The sequence below is a fragment of the Mesoplodon densirostris genome, chromosome 9, assembly GCF_025265405.1.
Source record: "Mesoplodon densirostris isolate mMesDen1 chromosome 9, mMesDen1 primary haplotype, whole genome shotgun sequence".
Classification (NCBI taxonomy): Eukaryota; Metazoa; Chordata; class Mammalia; order Artiodactyla; family Ziphiidae; genus Mesoplodon; species Mesoplodon densirostris.
This window is the reverse complement of record NC_082669.1, coordinates 59,155,710-59,177,427: the sequence shown is the minus strand read 5'-3', so window position 1 is coordinate 59,177,427 and position 21,718 is coordinate 59,155,710. Positions and strand designations below refer to the sequence as shown.

At 41.0% G+C, this 21,718-nt stretch overlaps 1 protein-coding gene across 1 annotated transcript in view; it reads left to right on the top strand.

Moving 5' to 3' along the window:
• Positions 1–21,718, top strand: part of CDK14 (cyclin dependent kinase 14) — a 614,965-nt gene that overhangs the window by 8,470 nt on the left and 584,777 nt on the right. The window lies entirely within an intron of this gene.

The following is a 21,718-nucleotide window of genomic DNA, read 5'->3' as shown; positions in this document are numbered from 1 at the left end:
ACTCCCAAATCCTATTATCCAATTACAACCACTGTTGAATGTCCTTCTTGCCTCTTTCCTCCTGTAAAGAACAAACAAAAACAACCCCCCCCAAACTATAGCCCATGTATTACATCCTACTTTTTTCTTTTAACCTATAATATATTTTTGCATGTTTTTACAGATGACTCCTAATCATTATTAGGAATTTAAAAAACCTTTTGTCTTGTTTAAACACCACCATTAACGATTGTATGTTATTCTGCCACGTGGCTGTGACATCAGCTTTCAAAAACACCTGAGGCTGGAACCTACTAGATGGAAGTTAAGAATGTATGAGTCAGGGCTTCCCTGGTGGTGCAGTGGTTGAGAGTCTGCCTGCCGATGCAGGACACACGGGTTCGTGCCCGGTCCGAGAAGATCCCACATGCCGCGAAGCGGCTGGGCCCGTGAAGCCATGGCCGCTGAGCCTGCGCATCCGGAGCCTGTGCTCCGCAACGGGAGAGGCCACAACAGTGAGAGGCCCGTGTACCATTAAAAAAAAAAAAAAAAAAAGAATGTATGAGTCAAACCCGTAACTACGTGCCCTCCCTTACCCCCAAACTTCTGCAAAGCTGAAGGCCTGGATTTTGTAATTTGGGGCAAAATTATCCTTAGCTTTTGTGTGTGTGTTGGGGGCGGGCGGTACGCGGGCCTCTCACTGTTGTGGCCTCTCTCGTTGCGGAGCACAGGCTCCGGACGCGCAGGCTCAGCGGCCATGGCTTCACGGGCCCAGCCGCTCCGCGGCATGTGGGATCTTCCCGGACCGGGGCACGAATCCGTGTCCCCTGCATTGGCAGGCGGACTCTCAACCACTGCGCCACCAGGGAAGCCCTACCCTTAGCTTTTATAAAGTGTTTTCCTTCCTTGGCTAAAGGAAAGAGATTGGTTAGATACCTTAAGTCACTAAATCACAGAATGTTCCATCTGGAAGGGACACTGGAAATCATGTGGTCGATTTCAGCATTTCAAAGGTGAAGGCACTGAGGTCCAGGGGCGGGGGGACAGGTAATTTTCAGTTAATCAGGGAAGACCCAGGGCCAGGAGCCTGGGAGACAGTCTTAGTAAAGACATGCTTGAGTGTAAACCCCAACTCAACCACCCTCTCAAGGGCAATCGACTTCCTTTCCCCAGGCCTTTTATAAAATAGAGGTGTAATAGTACCTCCTTTCTGAGGTTACTGAGAGGATTAGATAAGCTAAGTGTATAAAGGTACCAGAATAGTCACTGGCACATAGTAAATGTCTTATATTTGGTCTTGTCATTGTCCTTGTGTTTGTCATTGCCATCATTATTGATGCTCTTACAGTGACATCTGCCTTCTGTAGTTGAAGGGCTGCAAGGAGGATGGAAAGATTAAGTTCAAAATTAAGTATTAGGTCTGTGAGGAGAATTCCTTTCAGATATTCCCCTAAAATTCCATGTAAGACTTTATGTGATGATTTGCATATTAAAACTGTAAAAATATTGTCTAAAACACACCATTTTTTAGATTCCTTGAGAGAATGACTGCCTGCGTTCTGCTTTGTAGTCCCTCCATGTCTTGCACATGGTTAATATTCAATAAATATCAATTGAATATGAGTGAATATCTGTTGCAAATGAAGAGAGAGTGTTGATCCTAGGGTCAGCCAATGTGGATTCTCATTTGCCACTTCCTAGCTATTTGTGCAGGTCATTTACTTTACCCAAGACTCAGTTTTCTCATTTGTAAAACCAATCAGTAAAACTATGATCTTCAAGTTGCTTTCTGTCTTTAAATGCAGCATACAAAACAATCAACATAAAATTACGATTTTACCAAGATCAGAAATGAGTACTAGATCTGTGATTATATCAACAGGAAGTCACTGAGTTCTTCTGTGATCATCTTCAGATTATAATGGTAGATGTTTTCTTGAATTCGTTTCTTGATCTTCCACTTTTCCTGTCAGAGTTGGAGGACCTTACAGTCCATTGGAATGCAGTTAAGATTTGAGTCTTGGAATCTGGAGGCTGGGTCAGCTTCTTAGATATGCATGGAGGTGTGGCAACTCCTTACTCAGTATTTATGAGCTGGAGGGCTCCTTATCTCAAGGAGTGGCTTTCTCCAGAGTGCCTGGAGAGGGAGTGTAGTTGCTATTTCCTGACTCATGTAGAGGATTTCTCTAGGTATATGTAAATGTTTGACTTTGAACAGAGGAGAAAAAGAATTATGGACCTGTTTGAAAAAACTATTTATTTATTTTTCCTTTTCCTTCCCTCCTTCCCTCTCTCTCACGCTTCTTACCTTCCTTCTTTCTTTATTAAGTATAATACATTATATTTGTTTCAGTAATGATTCGATATTTGTATATACTGCAAAATGATCACCACAATAAGTCTAGTTCATGTCTGTCACTATACATAGTTACAGAATTTTTTTCTTGTGATGAGCACTTTTAAGATCTACTCTCTTAGCAGCTTTCAAATATGCAGAACAGTATTATTAACTATAGTCACAATGCTCTACATTATATCTGTTGGCCATCTTTAGAAAAGTGTTTATTCAGATTCTCTGCACATTTTTAAATAGGATTGATTTTTGCCATTAAGTTGGATAAGATCTTCATATATTTTGGATATTGATCCCTTTTGTATACACGATTTGCGAATATTTTCTCTCATTCAGTGGATTGCCTTTTCATTCCTTTCAACAATCCAGTTGCCTTGATGGTTTCCTTTGCTGGCAAATTCAACAATCCAATTGCCTTGTTGATGTTTTCCTTTGCTATGCAGAAGCTATTTAGTTTGATGTAGTCCCACTTGTTTATATTTGCTTTTATTCCTTTTGGTGTCAAATCCAAAAATTACTGTAAAGACTAATGTCAAGGAGCTTACTGCCTATGTTTTCATCTAGAAGTTTTATGGTTTCAGGTCTTATATTAAGTCTTTAATCAGTTTGAGTTAGTTTTTGTGTATGGTATAAGATCGAGGTCCAGTTTCATTCTTTTGCATGTAGTTGCCCAGTTTTCCCAACACTATTTATTGAAGAGACTGTCCTTTCCTCACTGTATATTCTTGGCTCCTTTGATGTATATTAATTGACCATATATGTGTGGGTTGATTTCTGGGCTCTCTGTTCTGTTCCATTGATCTATGTGTCTCTTTTTATGCCATACTGTCTTGATTACTATAGGTTTGTAATATAGTTTGAAATCAGGGGGCATGATACCTCCAGTTTTGTTCTTCTTTCTCAAGATTACTTTGGCTATTCAGGGTCTTTTGTGGTTCCATAAAAATTTTAGAATCGTTCATACTATTTCTATGAGAAATGCCAATGGAATTTGAGTCCATTGATTGTTTTGGGTGATATGGACATTTTAGCAATATTAATTCTTCCAATCATGAGCATAGAATATCTTCCCATTTATTTCTTTCATCAGTGTCTTTTTTTTTTTTTTTTTTTTTTGTGGTACGCGGGCCCCTCACTGTTGTGGCCTCTTCCGTGGCGGAGCACAGGCTCCGGACCGGCAGGCTCAGCAGCCATGGCTCACGGGCTCAGCCGCTCCATGGCATGTGGGATCTTCCCAGACCAGGGCATGAACCCATGTCCCCTGCATCGGCAGGCGGACTCTCAACCACTGCGCCACCAGGGAAGCCCTTTCATCAGTGTCTTATAGTTATCAGTGTACAGGTCTTTTCACCTCCTTGGTTAAATTTATTCCTCAGTATTTTTAATTTTTGATGCAATTGTAAATGGGGTTGTTTTCTTAATTTCTCTTTATGATAGTTCATTATTTGTATACAGAAACAACAGATTTCTGGACATTGATTTTGTATCCTGCAACATTACTGAATTCATTTATTACTTCTAACAGTTTTTTGGTGGAGTCTTTAGAGTTTTCCATATCTAGCATTATGTCATCTGCAAGTAGTGACAGCTTTACTTCCTTTCCAATTAATGCTTTTTATTTCTTTTTCTTGCCTAATTGCTCTGGTTAGGACTTTCAGTACTGTGTTGAATAAGAGTGATGAAAAGGGCCATCCTTGCCTTTTTTTTTTTTAACATCTTTATTGGAGTATAATTGCTTTACAATGGTGTGTTAGTTTCTGCTTTATAGCAAAGTGAATCAGCTATACATATACATATATCCCCGTATCTCTTCCCTCTTTCATCTCCCTCCCTCCCACCCTCCCTATCCCACCCCTCTAGGTGGTCAGAAAGCACCAAGTTGATCTCCCTGTGCTATGCAGCTGCTTCCCACTAGCTATCTATTTTACATTTAGTAGTATATATAAGTCCATGCCACTCTCTCACTTCATCCCAGCTTACCCTTCCCCCTCCCCACCTTTCCTTTTATAACTGCCTTTTCTGCATCACATAAGTTTTGGTATGTTGTATTTTCTTTTCTGTTAGTCTCAAGGTGTTTTTTAATTTCACTTTTGCTTTTCTCATTGATCCATTGGTTGTTCAGTAGTATGTTGTTTAGTCTCTGCATAAAGTTGACCCTTAAACAATGTGAAGGTGAGGGGCACTGACCCCACACACAGTCAAAAATCCACACAGAACTTTACAGTCGTCCCTCTATATCTGGGGTTCCACATCCACGGATTCAGCCAACCCAGATTGGGAGATAGACGGGGGCAATGTACATTGAGCTCAGTTTCTAGTCCATGTCCCTCTTTGTTATTTTGTATAAAGAGATATACCCAAGATAATAATACCCAAGATGGTAAATACAGCAGTGATTTTTATGAGAACCAGAGTCTAGGGGTTAGGTACAAATATGATTTGGGGATATTCCTGGTCATTCTTTTCCATCTTTTGAGGGTGGTGGAAGCTGTTGCAGTCTTTTCTCACCCTAACTGTCTTCATCACTGGGGCCTCAGTGTCTTGTGAATGATGTATTTCTTGTGTACAGTGTTCCAGCTTCAGACTTCCCTGACTTCCTCGTCTAAAATATTAAATCTCAGTAACAGTCATTCCTTAGCCCTCTTGCTCCTGTTACACTCCCTCTATCTCTTCTTTGCTGGCTTCCAGTTTCCAGAGGACCCCTCCTCTGCCTGCCCTGTCCCATTCTTCTGTCCCACAACTCATCCTCCCTCCTTTGTTTCCTTTTCTGTTCACTCATGGTATATCACTTCCTTGACAGTATCCTCAGTGGCCTTATCCCTTCGTGCTTTGCTTGTAATCTACTCTGCCAGCTCTCGATTTTGACCTGGCATCTTTTCCTTTTTTACCCAGTGGCTGCCAAAAGCTGCTTGAGGAAATCACTCTGCAAATAAATTTATCATTTCCAGCCTTCGCTGGAACCCGAGGCAACTGTGCACAGTCTTGCACTGTGTGGCTGGGCTGTTTCCTGCTGAAACATTTCCACTTCCCTCAAACATTCTAGCCACCCTCCTCCACCCCTCCTTCCTTTACTAGATGACTTTTCCTCTCTGTTAATTTGCTAGAGTTGCCATAGAAAAATACCACAGACTAGGTGGCTTAAACAACAGACATTTATTGTCTCACAATTCTGTAGACCAGAAGTCCGAAATCAAAGTGTTGGCAGGTTTGGTTCCTTCTGAGGGCTATGAAGGAAGGATCTATTTCAGGCCTCTTCCCTTAGCTTGTAGATAGCTATCTTCTCCATGTGTTTTCACATCATCTTCACTCAGTAAGTGTCTGTGTATCCAAATTTCCCCTTTTTATAAGGACATCAATCATACTGAATTAGGGGCTTACCCTACTCCAGTATGACCTCATCTTAATTTAACTAATTGTATCTGCAGTGATCCTGTTTCCAAATAAGATCACATTCAGAGGTACTGGGGTAACTTAAGACTTAAACATAGGAATTTTTGGTAGATACAATTCAACTGATAACAGCCTTCACCTTCTTAGAACACAATAGTATTACACATCAGCCCCTTGCCTACATATATACCTTATTTGCTCTAATCATACTTCTTTTTTTTCCCTGAGAGGAGGGTGTGTCTTTTTTGCTCTGCTGTGCTCGTTCCTCCTCCTATCCTCTTGATTCCTTTCCCTCCTTTCCACTCTAGAAGCTTGTGTAATTGATTCTTTCCTTTCTTATCTACGTTTCCCGTTTACAGGTATTTCAGCCGAGGCTCTGAGCATGGTTAAGTCTTCCCCGTCTCTTCCATCGTAATGGAAACCCCTGTGCTCTGTGATAATTTTTTCATGCTCTCCTTGAGTAGTTTGTCTGTCCCTTGGTTTTGGCTGCTCTGTTATTATACTCATGGCAGTGTGGATGGCTCAGCTTTCTGTTCTGAACTCCAAACCCAGATATCTAGCTGCCCATTAGATGTTTCTGCCTCTGTATCTTATAGTCACCTTGATTTCAGTGCATACAAAAAACAGTTGACCCTTGGGACTTCCCTGGTGGCACAGTGGTTAACAATCTGCCTGCCAGTGCAGGGGACACAGGTTCGAGCACTGGTCCAGGAAGATCCCACATGCCATGGAGCAACTAAGCCCGTGGGGCACAACTACTGAGCCTGTGCTCTAGAGCCCGTGGGGCACAACTACTGAGCCTGCGCTCCAGAGCCCACGAGCCAGAACTACTGAGCCCATGTGCCACAACTGCTGAAGCCTGCGTGCCTAGAGCCCATGCTCTGCAACAAGAGAAGCCACTGCAATGAGAAGCCTGCGCACTGCAATGAAGAGTAGCCCCTTCTCACCACAACTAGAGAATGCCCGCGTGCAGCAACAAAGACCCTGTGCAACCAAAAATAAATAAATAAATAAATAAATAAATAAATAAAAAATACAGTTGACCCTTGAACAACGTGGGTTTGAACTGTGCAGGTTGGTTCATACGTGGATTTTTTTTCAACAAATGCAGTTGGTTGAATCTGTGGATGCATAACTGTGTATACAGAGGGCCGACTGTAAAGTTATACTCAAATTTTTGACTGCACGGAGGGTTGGCATCCCTAACCACTGAGTTGTTCAAGGGTCATCTGTATTACTAATTCCTATATTCTCTAAACGTGCACCTTTTCTCTTTCCTATCTCAGTGATTGGCTTTCACAACCACATGATTTTTCAAGGCAAAAACCTGACACCATCCTAAATGTTCCTCCAAGCCCCACATCCAAGCTTTGGCTTAGTTCTTGTTCCCTCTGTCATGCCCATTCCCACTGCTGAAGTGCACATTCAGCCTCTCTTGTCTGGACTGTGGTAGTGTTCTAACTGGTGTCCCTGCCTACAGCTTGCCTCCTGTTCCAACAGAATGACGGATCTGAAATACAAATCGTGCTATTCTCCTGCGTAATACTTTAAAAGCTCCCTGTCAGGGAACTCTACTCAATGCTCTACTGTGTGGTGACCTAAATGGGAAGGAAATCCAAAAAAGAGGGGATATATGTATACGTATAGCTGATTCACTTTGCTGTACAGCAGAAACTAACACAACATTCTAAAGCAATTATACTCCAATAAAAATTAAAAAAAAACAACAAAAAAAACCAACTCCCTGTCAACTGCAGGTTCAAGTCTAAATTCCTAGCTTGGCTTTCAAGGCCTTTCATCATCATCCATCTCTCGCCTACCTTTCCACCCTTATCAAACAGTAATCTCTTACTTTAACACCTTTATCATCATTCCAGCTGCCACCACTTCAGTTCAGGACTTTATCGCTTTTACCTGTTTTATCCCAATAACCTCTTAATTGGTCTTACTGTTCCATCTCTCAGTCCTCCACTCCAGCCTTCCCAAAACATCTTACTTGTCATTATCCTTTCCTCATCAGAGATTTGTACATCAGGTATTTTCAGTCAGCCCTCCCTATCTGTGGCTTTTGTGTCCATGGATTCAACCAACCTTAGATTGAAAATATTTGGGAAAAAAAATTCCAGAAAGTTCCAAAAAGCAAAACTTGAATTTGTTGCATGGTGGCAACTATTTATATAGCATTTCCATTGTATTTACAACTATTTACATAATATTTACATTGTATGTACAACTATTTACATAATATTTACATTGTATTTACAACTATTTACATATCATTTACATTGTATTCGGTATTATAAGTAATCTAGAGATGATTTAAAGGGGAAGGAAGGGGAAGCTGGGGGGGTTAGTGAGAGTAACATTGACATATATACACTACCAAATGTAAAATAGATAACTAGTGGGAAGCAGCAGTGTAGCACAGGGAGATCAGCTCGGTGCTTTGTGACAACTCAGAGGGGTGGGATAGGGCGGGTGGGTGGGAGGCTTAAGAGGGAGAGGATATGGGGATATATGTATGCATATGGCTGATTCACTTTGTTGTAAAACAGAAACTAGCACAGCATTGTGAAGCAATTATACTCCAATAAAGATGTATAAAAAATATAAAGTATATGGAAAAATGTGTGTAGGTTATGTGCAAGTACTATGCCATTTTATATAAGGGTCTTGAGCATCCATGCTGATACTGAGGGACAACTGTATTGATGTCTGTTTTATGTTAGTCTCTGGATATGCTCAGAACCTGACCCTCAGTCTAGTCAGTCTCACAAGATTTCATTGCACTGGCATTCGCAGGTTGACCAGCTCCTATCATCTTGCAGTGTTGGGCCTGGGCACAGATTCAATCTCACTTTCTCTTTATAGTAAGATTTTACATTACTTTGTATTCTATTTTACTCTTACGATGGTCATGTTTGCTAACCCTGGATGATATGAACCTATCGCATGAGAGAGGTCTAGAAATTAACAGACTGTTCTCTGATCATGCCAGTAATCTGGTAAGTCATTATATTTAAAATTCAACATTTTGGATGGCTGAGAAAGAACCTCACTTCCTCCTTAATTCTCTCTTTGGAAATTTAGTTGAAATTTTCTGATTCTTAAAACTTTCTGAGCTTCAGTTTTTCCTTTCTATAAATGTTTGATCACATTTACCCTCTCCCTAATTATGGTAGACATAATTACCATAATTATATCTAGTCCCAGACAGTGGCTAGAATGTCTGGGTAGTGCTGTAAAGATTCAGAGAGGAGGTGCATGTCACAAAATGCAAAATGTATGACATTTGGGAGAATTAGTCACATTTATATTCTTCATTCCCCAAAGACAGAATGTTACAGAAGTTGAAAGCATTGAGTAGCGTCCTGTCTCTCTTGTGGGCAGTGCATATCCTGACAAGTAGGCCCATTAGAGTGTAGGAAGTTTCTCCTGTAAGGTGGCTGGTGTTCCCTTCCAGGCAGTGCTTTCATTTGCATGTTTGAATTCATTTGCAGAAAGCCGACCTTTGGCTTAGGAAGTCTCTCTATATAACCGAAGTACTTAGGATTTTCTTCAACAGGTACAAGATGAATCCAGCTATAGGCAGCACATTATACCCATTTTCCTTCTGACTGAAATTGAGCCACTGATTCATAATCCTCAAATCCTTAAATGGCTTGGTTGTGTTTGAGATGGCCCATTTTTCATGGAGCCATAATGACAATTGAAATCAGCTAAGTCGAGGGGTGAGAGTTCTCTGAGGACTGGAATCGTGGTCTCCACTCGATCTGGAGTGTGATGACCTTTAGGGCATTGTGACAGACATTCCTTTCTAAATGATTCTTCTCTGAGGGATACATTTATTAAATTTTTTTTTTTTTTTTTTTTTTGCGGTACGCGGGCCTCTCACTGTTGTGGCCTCTCCCGTTGTGGAGCACAGGCTCCGGATGCGCAGGCTCAGCAGCCATGGCTCACGGGCCCAGCCGCTCCGCGGCATGTGGGATCTTCCCGGACTGGGGCACGAACCCGTGTCCCCTGCATTGGCAGGCAGACTCTCAACCACTGCGCCACCAGGGAAGCCCTATTAAATATTTTTTTATAGTCCAAAACACACTTAACTCTTCCTATTCTCTGTGTCATAAAATTTACAAAAGGCACAGTTACCAAAAATTGGAACCAGCAAAATGCTCTTAATTTTGCAAGCTTGATTTCTCCAGAATGCATCAATGTCAGGCTTCCTGAAGGAGCTCTTCCCATGGAAAGACAGTAATTGAAGGAATACTCACTTTTTCCTTCTGAGTCTATCTTATTTTCAATATATAAAGTTGGTTCTGCTTATTATTCAATTCTTTATTTAGTTTCTAAATTTTATTTTCTCTTTTACTTTTTTCTGCCTTCCTCCCTTCTTTCTTTTCCTCCCTCCTTCCTTCCTCTCTCCCTTTCATTCCCTCTCTCCTCCTCTTCTCCTCTCTCTGCCCCTCTCTATCTCCTCTTCCCTCCCTCCCTTTCTCTCCTCTTCCCTTCCCCCCTCCTTCCTCCCTCCCTCCCTCCCTCCCTCTGTCCCTCCCTCCCTCCCTCCCTTCCTTCCTTCCCAGCATGTGAGCCTGGGAATTTTCTTAAAAATATGTATTTTTTATGATCTCAAAGTATGACAGTACTCTTTTTTTTTTTTTTTTTTTTTTTTGCGGTACGCAGGCCTCTCACTGTTGTGGCCTCTCCCGTTGCGGAGCACAGGCTCTGGACGCGCAGGCCCAGCGGCCATGGCTCACGGGCCCAGCTGCTCCGCGGCATATGGGATCCTCCCAGACCGGGGCACGAACCCGCATCCCCTGCATCGGCAGGCGGACTCTCAACCACTGTGCCACCAGGGAGGCCCTGACAGTACTCTTTATTACAGTGTTTCACTGTCTTGCACTGCAACATTATATGCTTAATTTTTAATACTGAGGTTAATAGTTTTGTCTTGTGTCTTTTAAATAGCTACTCTAAATTCTAAATTCCATGATATTAAATCTTATATGCATGCTAATGAATGTGTGGGGAAAAACTTTAAGGCTTTCATGGCCATATAGTTAAAGTAGAAAAAACTGCTTCAACATGTAATTGTATACTCAGCCTAAATTGTATCAGGTAGAGTACTTATTTGACTTTCCACTGATAGTTTTTTCCAGCCTGGAAAATCAGACTTTTAAGTATTGAAAGGGACTTGGAATTGGACCGAGAACGTGGGAGGCTCTTGGAGTCGTCAATTCCATGTGTTTTTCAATCTGTTGATTGTGTTTTCTCGATCTATGGATACCCTCATGTGAGATGTCTATAAAGTGTGATGTCTAGAACGTATCTTCATATTCAGTGTAGCCTAGCCTACGTCAAACACATTGTTACAACTCTGTGTTCCATCAGCTGAAATATTGAAGTATGCAAATCATTTCCTTTAAAAAAATATAGAGCAGATTGATGTCAGTCTCTCAATTGTGTTTTGATATATTTTCTTGAGTGGGAAAGAAAGGGGCTGAGTTGCAGTTAGAGTACCAGGAATTTGGCATATTCCAGAGTTTGCCCATGGTGATGTACCAAGTATGAAATGATCACCCATGACATATGTCTTGGTGGAAACAAAATGAAGTATGTTCCTCTAGTCTGTTCCTTGCCTTAAGGCTGGGCTATGACCATAACTTAGTTACCTCAGAGCATTATTTGTTGTATTTTAAACTATTTTCAAAATAGGGAATTGCACCCGCTCTATAAAACAGTGATAGCGTGGAGGGTGGAAGTTTTCTAAATGCTCCCTGAATGAAGACTTTGGTGCAGGTTTCTTCCCTCTACCCCAAATCACACACCTTAAGAATATTGCTGCTGCAGTTAGCTTAGCACAGGTTATTTTTTGACAGTGTGTCATATCCTGCAAGTGGGTTTGATGATAAGAATGCTTGAGAACCACTCTTCTAACATATCTATTACTAACTATTAGAAGTGAGTTGAAGATGGATATTGGTACAATCACATGCAGTCTGAATTTTTTTGAACAGCTCTTGATTTCAGATCACGCATCCTGATTTTTGGTTCCGAAAATATAGTCCTAGTTCTACAATTGTATATTTCTTAATATTACATTTAATTTTTAGGTATTTTAGCTAAAAGAAAAACTCAGACAGTGATAAAGAAATGTTTAACAAAGAAGGGGCTAGGTAGATAATATTCTACAACAGATAAAAATGAATAAGAGTAACATGATTATTTTTCAATTTTAATGGAAATTGCATTAATTAAAAACATTATAGTTAAAGAAGAGGTAAGATTGATGAGATAAAATTGTATGTTAGTAATAGTCATTCAGGGCATGAATTACAGCATCTTTTGTGTTATAGTTGCTCATTTATTTTAAATCTTCTTCAGCTCTATAGCTCTTCTTATATTGTCTTCAAATGAATATGGTGGAGAATGTTCTGCAGTGCTTGATTCTCTTCTCCTAAAAGGCAGACTATTTAATTTTATAAATGAGCATCCTTGGGTCATTAGATATTGGGGTTCAGGTGTGCAGAAGGCTTGGTAACATATGGCCTGTCCCCCGGTGCCCTAATTTAGCTCAGAACTTTCCCCCAGAGGTTTGCATTACTTTATCTAAATGGTGTGTTACATGTACAACAAAAAGGTGCTTTGGTCATAAAAGGAAAAAATAAATAAATATGTACTTTGCAAGATACACAAGTCTGCCTTTACATTACTTTCTCTACAGTTATTAGAAAATAAAAATCTTAAAACCCATGTGAATGACATTAATTGGATGACCACAATTTTGGGTGATTCACTTTTAGTATCTACAGCGTTCTTTTTCTTTCACTTATGTTATTATATACACACACATGTGCACACACACACACACACATTTCTCTCCATTTGAATTTTTTTTTCAGGCAACACAGCATATTGACATCACCCTGGACTTTTTTTCTGGTTCAGAATTTTCCCTTCCTATCACAATTACATATTTTTCACTGAATAATTTAAATATTTGCTATTAAGAAAAGTAAGTATGCACATTACAGAAAATTTATAAAATATTAAAAAGCAAAAAATAAAAATTACAATGTTAAGTGAAAGCAACCGTAAGTATGATCTCAGCTTTGTAAAGAATATGTTTCCTCTGCGTGGGGGAAACTTCTGAAAAAAGGAAAAACAACAGAAGGATAATATGGAAATTGAGGTTCATTGAAGTTGTGACTTGCTCAAAGCCCCTCAGCTAGAAAGACGATTAATCCGCGATTCCAGCCTAGTCACTCTGACTCCAGTGTGTGCTTGGCATTTTACAAGGCTGCTTCCCAGGAGAAGGGAGAAACAATACACGGGTGGTACGGTGTGGTGTATGGCGGGTAGATGGAGAAAGGACCCAGAGTTCTTACAAAGATGCAACTGATGTTTGGTAATAATTCTAACAGATGAACGGTTTTCCTAATAAGGCACAAGAGTGAGTGAACCTAAAAGATTCCTTCAGTGGAGCTATGTCATTTTTGAGCCAAGTTATACTCATTTTACAGAGAGGAAACTGAGGTCCATACAGGCAGATTAAATAAGTTCCCAAAGAGAACGTGGTTGGTTAGTGTGAGATCAAGGAGGTCTCTTCTCTCAATTACTCTTTACATTTTAGATTTCAGTTTCATGCTTATGTTAAAACTGTGCTTGTATTGCCATTTTTATCTGTATATGGATGGGGATTGGATGGAATTGTTTTGAGATACAAGCTTGATCCTTGGTCGTTTAATACAAATTTCCAGTTAGACATTAGGGCACTGCCCATAGTGAAGGTTATGGAAGGTTAACTGTTGGATGAGGTACCCTGGATCACCAACCAGCCTGCCTACAGGTTGGTTGGAGCTGGGAGGCGTTATGAGAGTGATGCTGGTATGTGTTTTAAGTGGCATGTTCAGAACATAATGTCAGGACATCTTTCAATGGGTGTACATTGCCTTCCTTAAACAAAGTAAAAAGTTAATATTGAACAGAAAGTGTCAGATGAGAAATTCATTTCTTTACTTCAAGGCCTGGCTATGTATACGCTTGGATTATTAGCTCGTACCTGTGAAGCGACTCTAGCTTCATTTTTATTTCATATTGTGACAACTGAAATGCTTGTGAAGGCTAAAAATACAGAGGAAACAGGCAGATCTTTTCAATAGTTACATCTTAGTAAGAAAAAAAAATAAACTTGTAGGTGGGCAAGGAGAGAGACATTGAATGCTTCTTATTCCTTTTTATTGGTAGGGTGGGTGCTGAGAAAAGAAACAGACCATTTCTTTCTTTCTCCTCTTCCTTATGCTTCCAATATCATTGTGTTTTCTTTTTTTTTTTTTCTTCTTCTTTTTTCTCCTGAAACTGCTTGATCTTGGTGGGGACAGTCATCTCCATCTTCTCTGAAGCAAATGGTCTAGCTGCCAGCCATTGGGCTTTTTTTGCCCTGAGCTTTTTTCACAATCCATGCACTGGGTCCAGTCAATGTAGTGACCTTTGTGGCTGCCTGTGCCATCCTTCCACTGTGACAGACCTGATTCTTTTCTGGTGCGTGACTGGTGCAGGTAAGGGTAGAAGAAGGGCAAAGAGGCAGGCAGGCAAGCAAGGCAGATGCTTTATAATGACTGGCCCTGGTTCTGCAATGGGACAGCAGAATTATGGCCCCTAAAAAAAGACCTGAACTTCCTTATGCTCCCTACTGCGTTTCATGGACTAGTTGTGGCATGTATATTGTTTGATTTACTTTGTCTTTCTGCTTTTACAGCCAGTCGAGTTGGGAAGTTTTGTGGACACAGACATAAAGAGTGATTTTTAGATTCTTCCCTGGACTTGTCAGTGGGCTCAGAAATAGGAGAATGTGTGCCTTCTTAGTATTTTTTTCTATTTTGATGAGAAGGAGCAGGGAAGTGAAAATCTCAAGAGAGCAGTATCAGCTTTCCGGTCAGCAAGCTCATTAAGTTAATATTTACTTTTAAAATGAATGTATTTGCCAGCCCTTCCTGCTGTTTGCTTGGGGACCATTTAACTCACATGTGAGAGCCTCTAACTGGTTTCCACTTCCGTTGGGCATTTCACCCCTGAGGCCAGTGACTAGTATGATGTGCTGCTCCTTGTTTTAACACCTGTCTTTTTTCTTTTTAAACTTCAAATTACATTTATCTTGAGACTAAAGGAAGGGAAAGAAATGAAACTTAGTTCTTCCCTGTTTCTTTGTGCCTGCTGCTCAGTCTTGTTAAACTGATTTCTAATAACTCAATTGACACATATTTAGGGGTTTAAGAAAACTGGAAATTCGATTAAAATACAGCCTCAAAACTCAAAGATTGGGGCTTCCCTGGTGGCGCAGTGGTTGAGAGTCCGCCTGCCGATGCAGGGGACGCGGGTTCGTGTCCCGGTCCGGGAGGATCCCACATGCCGCGGAGCGGCTGGGCCCGTGAGCCATGGCCGCTGAGCCTGTGTGTCCGGAGCCTGTGCTTCGCAAGGGGAGAGGCCACAACAGTGAGAGGCCCGCGTAACAACAGCAACAAAAAAAACTCAAAGATTGCATTTGAAAACTTTTGGTATTTTTATTGTTATTAATTCTAACACTGTTATATATTTTTACATTGTAAAATAACACCTGGTCATTAATGAAAAAGTTTAAAAAATACCGATGATATAAAAAATGGAAGTTTAAAAACTTAAGTTGTACATTTAGTAAAAAGTTTTCTTTCAATGCTATTAAAAAATATCCTTGGGCTTCCCTGGTGGCGCAGTGGTTGAGAGTCCGCCTGCCGATGCAGGGGAAGCGGGTTCGTGCCCCGGTCCGGGAGGATCCCACATGCCGCGGAGCGGCTGGGCCCGTGAGCCATGGCCGCTGAGCCTGCATGTCCGGGGCCTGTGCTCTGCAACAGGAGAGGCCACGGCAGTGAGAGGCCCGCGTACCACACACACAAATATATATATATATATCCTTTTCATAAGTTTACAGTTTTTTTTTTCATTCTGGAATATAGGATATTCTTACTATCGTTTAAGCCTTTTTTTAAAGCTAAAGATCTCTTCGTAAAGTATTGTAGTTTAAAAAATTTTTATGACCTGCTTTCTTTATTCAATAATGCTATTTTGAGACATCTTTTAGAAAATAATTGCTAACTAAGGATGAGAATGAATTTCTCTTGTTTCTGCTTTGCTCCTGTAGATTTTGACATGTTTATTTTGCATTTTGTTATTTTACTCAACTGTATTAGCTCCACTATTTTTCAGAGGTTTCCTTTGGGTTTTCTTGGTATATAATCATGTCACCTGCAAATGATTTTTTTTAGCTCTTCCTTTCCAGTATTACACGGAATGATTTTATCATTTTTTTTCCTCTTGATGCTTGTAACTTTCTAAATGAAGGCTATCATTTTTATTAGGTCTCAGATGAGTGTTTTTTCAAATTAAAAAATTTAATGAGCATAAGATAGTGATTATTTCTACTTCTCTAGATATTTAATAATCAAAGCGTCCTCAGAGACATGTCATAGTTTTGTTGGTGAGGTTTTTAAGCCTTCAGTGTTAGAGAACTGCCAATTATATTTAATGACTTGAAAGTTGTATTGACGAATTCTTACATTTATTTTTGAAAGATAGAGAGATGCCTTTCTATTCGTTATCTTCTTGACATTCCTTTGGTCTTAAAAGTCTGTATGTTAAATGTTTCTGTGATGAAAGCCACAAGTGTGTCCTGCAAGACGTTGCCGTTAGCACAGGGTATTTTTAGAAACCTGAAAAATGTTTATGAACTTTTAGTGGGACCTCTACCACCATTTTGGGCATCAGCGAACATCACCAGTTTGGGGATGAGTGTCAGGAACTTTTGATTCAATGGTTGATGCGTTGGGTATTTTTTTTTTTTCCCCGAGATTCCTTTTATTTTCAAGTGGTTGGTGCTGGCTGTCCTGGTTGTTACTCTGTGTGCCCTCCAGGGCTGTGTAGCTGCACACCTCCACCCTGAGCTCTCTCTGAAGCTGGGTGGAGAGCGGGAAAACACAAGAACAGGAGCTTTGGGATCTCACTTCTCCTGTAGTCCAGCTGGGGTTCCCCACTCCCACCCTCCAGACAATCTTTGTGCACCTCCTTTTCCTTATCTGTACGTCAAGGATCATGTACCTGGCAATGGTATTACGATTAATCAGATAACGCTTGTAAATCCTATAACAGACTTGGCACATAGCGGGCCAGCGTCCCTCATGCTCAGTGACATTTGTGTCATGCTTCTCTCCATGTGAGCCTTCACACGTCTGTAGGTCACATGATGGCTGACTTTATCGTGGAACACCAGTGATCAAATTTTAGGAACCTCCTCATTTTAAAGATGGGGAAACTATGAAGTCCAAGCTGAGTCTTCCTCCTGCCACTGCTCCCCTTCTCCCCCATCTCAGTGGCCTTGCCATGACCCTGTGTTGACTGGATCTGGCAGAAAGGGAATGTCCACTGATGGGGTTTGTCAGCTCCATGGGTGGATGGGATTTTAGGAGACAGTCAGAGGCTCTGCATTTGTGAGCATTATTTTTTTTTAATTAATTAATTTATTTTTGGCTGAGTTGGGTCTTTGTTGCTGCGTGAGGGCTTTCTCTAGTTGCAGTGAGCGGGGGCTGCTCTTCCTTGCGGTACACGGGCTTCTCGTTGTGGTGGCTTCTCTTGTTGCAGAGCATGGGCTCTAGGCATGCAGGCTCAGTAGTTGTGGCACACGGGCTCCAGTAGTTGTGGCTTGTGGGCTCTAGAGCGCAGGCTCAGTAGTTGTGGTGCCCGGGCTTAGTTGCTCTGTGGCATGTGGGATCTTCCCGGACCAGGGCTCGAACCTGTGTCCCCTGCATTGGCAGGCGGATTCTTAACCACTGCACCACCAGGGAAGTCCATTTGTGAGCATTCTTAACTAATGTTTTAGTAGGAAACAGTGCTCACATACATCACATCTACAGTGTGCACCTGTCGACAGAAGTTGCCAGGAAGATCTACGATGATTACCTCTTATACAGAGGGAGGAAAATCATCCCGTGCTTTCTCACTTCTGGGTCGATGCCTCCCCTGTAGGTTCTCCTGATGATGTCTATTTGGTTCTCTTTCTTGGTTACCAACATTTTTCCTGGAACCTTTTCATTGTCTTGGCAGGCGTAGGCCCCTTGTCCCTATCTGTGTGTCCTGTGCCCATGTGTTGAGGAATTGTTTTTTGTTTTTGTTTTTTTCCCCATCAGTATGTTATCCCCTCAAAGGCGCTTCATATCAAGATCTTGGGACCTGTTGTCTGAGCAGATATTCGTGTCCTTAAAATCATCTTTTATTTCCTTAACGGGGGCGTTCGGTTCCTGGGGGCAGAGATCATTTCTTCCTCTCTCTATACTCGTTTGTTCAGCTTAGTGCTTTGCACCTAGTACGTGCTGAATAAATGTTGCTTGAAAGAATAAACAGAGAACATATTTTTGGTCTTTTTGGTGAATTTATTTCCATAATTAAGACATAACATTTCTTTTTTCTTTCTCCCTCTCTTTTTTGGAATTCACCAATCTTTTTTTTTTTTTTTTTGTGGTACGCGGGCCTCTCACTGTTGTGGCCTCTCCCATTGCGGGGCACAGGCTCCGGACACGCAGGCTCAGTGGCCGTGGCTCACGGGCCCAGCTGTTCCATGGCATGTGGGATCTTCCCGGACCGGGGCACAAACCCGCGTCCCCTGCATCGGCAAGCGGACTCTCAACCACTGCGCCACCAGGGAAGCCCACCAATCATTTTTGAAAAAATTTTTTTCAAACTTTTTTTTTTTTTTAATCCTTTGGCCTTGCTGCATGGCATGCGGGATCCTAGTTCCCCGACAAGGGATCAAACCCATGCCCCCTGCATTGGAAGCATGGAGTTTTAACCACTGGACTGCCAGGGAAGTCTCACCAGTCATTTATTGATGATGAGACTTGAAAAAATAAATGACAAACCCTTAAATGAGTTTTCTTTGTGCACATTATTTAGTCTTCCCCATAATTGGCATTAGTATTTCTACTTTTACAGACGGGGAAACTAAGGTTTAGAGAAGTTAAGCAACCAGCCCAGGGTTCCAGGGCTGGTGAAGTGGCAGAACTGTGGGTGACCTAGACAGCCCCCTTCCCCACGGCTAAAGTAGCTGCTGGAAGGGACCTGCTGGATTGTTGGCCTTCTGAAAGGAACACTGAAAGTTCCTTGCATTTAAATGACGATTGAATTACATTTACTTGAATTGTGTGACTTTTAAGTAGCAAATGAATGCTAAGAGTGTATTAGGGTAGCCCTTGGCTGTGGGACTAATTGAGAAACAAAATGAAAGTGCTGCAAACAAATGGATTTTCCTACTTAGAGTAGGTGCTTCCTCCAGTCCCATCCATCCTGTGGCATTTGCCTGAAGGATTCTTTCTCATCCAGTTAAACAGTACAGGCCAGTTGTTATGTGTTGTCAATAATTTAGTACCCATGTCTTTTCGCCCCTGTGGTTAGTTTGGAGAAAGCAATTTAGAATAACCTGTGCACGTATTTTAAAAACAGGTAACGACTGTCCATTTGTGTGGTAGTGTTTTTGCTCATCTAGAGCTTATGGGGTTTCTGTCCATATCTTGAAACTGTCCTTTAGAACAACTGTCTGTCCAGTGTGGTAACTTTTCCCAGAAGTCTCTAGCTTGTAATGGGAGAAACACAATCTGTGATTCATGAGCACATGTTTTGGGGTTAATTCTATTTGCATCTTTGGTTTTTCCTCCTTATTCCCAAGATACATACAAATTAAACATTCAAGATTGCACATCAGTGCATTGGATTTTTATCTGGGGTTGTTCCTTCTCTAAGTGGGGAGTTGGAGATGTCAAGGGGAGTGGCAGTACTTACTAACCTTAGTAGTGATTATCCCAAACATCCTAAGCAAAGACTACCCTGAGTGTGTTTTTACTGAAAGCTCTTCCTGTCATTCTGGGTATTTTATACTGTTTATTTATTTACCTTTTTGAAAGGAAATTCCTTCTTTACTGTCCTATCTTATCTTAGATCAAAGTTTCCACCCAGGGACCCTTACTTAAATAGCATTGTCTAAGGCTGTATGTGTTTTCTTTCCTTCTTTCTTCTTCTTTTTTTTTTTTTCTTTTGAAAGCTTTCTGAGTTTTTGCCCCATCTACACTCTCTGGTATCCCTTCATTCTATTTATGACTATTGTGCAATGATTATTCATAGTTTCCATCATTAATGTAGTAATGTGCCATTCATGCACTGGCTTCCTTGTACTATAATTTTTAAAAATTCTGTTTCTTTTCTGTATTTATTTTCAAAATTTTGGCCTCTTTGTCTTAAACATTTTTTTTTTCTAGGGTTTGTAATCATGTGAATTTTCTGCCCTTAGCTGAGACATATGTGCAGGTCTAAAACTGTACTGTGCAAGATGTCAAATGGCTTAAAAGGATTTCTGTTGCGGTCTGAAAGGGTGGCTCTGTGTCTTCTGAGGGTATAGTCTGACCACATGAATACCAATAATTAGGCATCTTTTATTTTAAGAGAGGGGCAGCTGTTACTGTAGTTGAATTTGAAGATCTTTAGCTATTTTGCGCCTTTTTAAAAAAAGGGCTATTCTCCATATATGCATCTCTTTGGCAGGTTTGGTAATAGACTTGGATAGGGGCATGTCGATAATGTGACACAAGGAGGGAAAATAAAAACATCTGAAAAGGAATATCTGAAGTGTTCTGAACATTAGATTTTAAGGTATTAGGTTTGTTTTTCTTACGTTTTTTTCCCAGTAGATTAAAAAAAAAGACACCTAAGCATTATGCATGTCAATTCATTTTTAAGTAATTTTAAGGTTAAAATCTTCACCCATCTTGCACTTGATCAAAGGGTCTAGCAAGGAAAGCTCCCCTAGAGCATCCTTAGACATCCCTTGGAGACTTGTTTGGATGAGAGTTGCAGTGGTGGTTGTGCCTTCCAGGAGTTCTCAAGCCTTTTATTTAAATCAGTGCTTATTACCTCTCACTGTTGTTTAAGAACACAGCTCCTGACTCTGAAAATCCAGTGATGATTTCACCTGGAGGGTGAATTATTGGGCATGTGGGATTAGAGGGACAGGCTGCTGTCTCCCTCTTTGCCATCATCAGAGGTCGTGAAGCCCCTTCTCCTGCTGGCTAACATCAGGCAAGAACGTCACTGCATATTCATAACAGATTTTGCAGGGCTTCAGAGTTCACAGAACAATTTCACATGTTATCTCAGTCAGTTCTTGCAACAGCCCTGTGAGGTGGTGGATAAATATTTTCATCCCTCTTTTGTAGAGGGGGAAATTGCCTTCCAAGAAGGTGAGTGCCGTGCCCCAAGCCACAATTTTCTATTCTTACAGTGGAGCTGGGTCTGGAACCAAAGTTTCCTGTCCTCCTACCTTGACCCCATTATTCTGCTTCACCCAAGAAAGTCAGGATTTAAGGACATTGCATTTAGGATCAAATCAGGCAAGGCGTGTGACCTAAAAGCTCTAATAAGGTGGATTTCAAAATGGTACTTAATTTCCTGAATATTATAATATTAATGAGAAATAGTATGAATCACCCACTAATTTCTCCATTCAGACAAATGCATTTGATTTTCCGTATTCCATGACAGATTTATAGACCTGAATACTTAATTTTACATAGCTGTGAAGAGCATAAATCCTATTTTGTATTTTTCAGATGCCTCAAGGGCCAAAAGCTCATCCTATAGTAGGAATATTGGCAGTTTGGCTAAGAGAAGAGAAGGGAGATGACCTGGCTAGCAACCCTCCCTTGGAGAATAGGGATAAATGCCTTCTGACGGTATTGCAAGCTGGGGCAAAGGTTTGGTGAAAACAGGAAGCTGCGTATGAGAAGAATTCAGCGTTAGACGTGGATTCGAGTCGGTGCTCCACCATGCAGTCCCTTTGTTACGATGAACAGATGTCTCCTAATCTCTCTGAGTCTCAGTCTCCTCATCTGAGAGTGAAGGCTGTGAGGCAGTTTCATGTGTTAGGTGAGA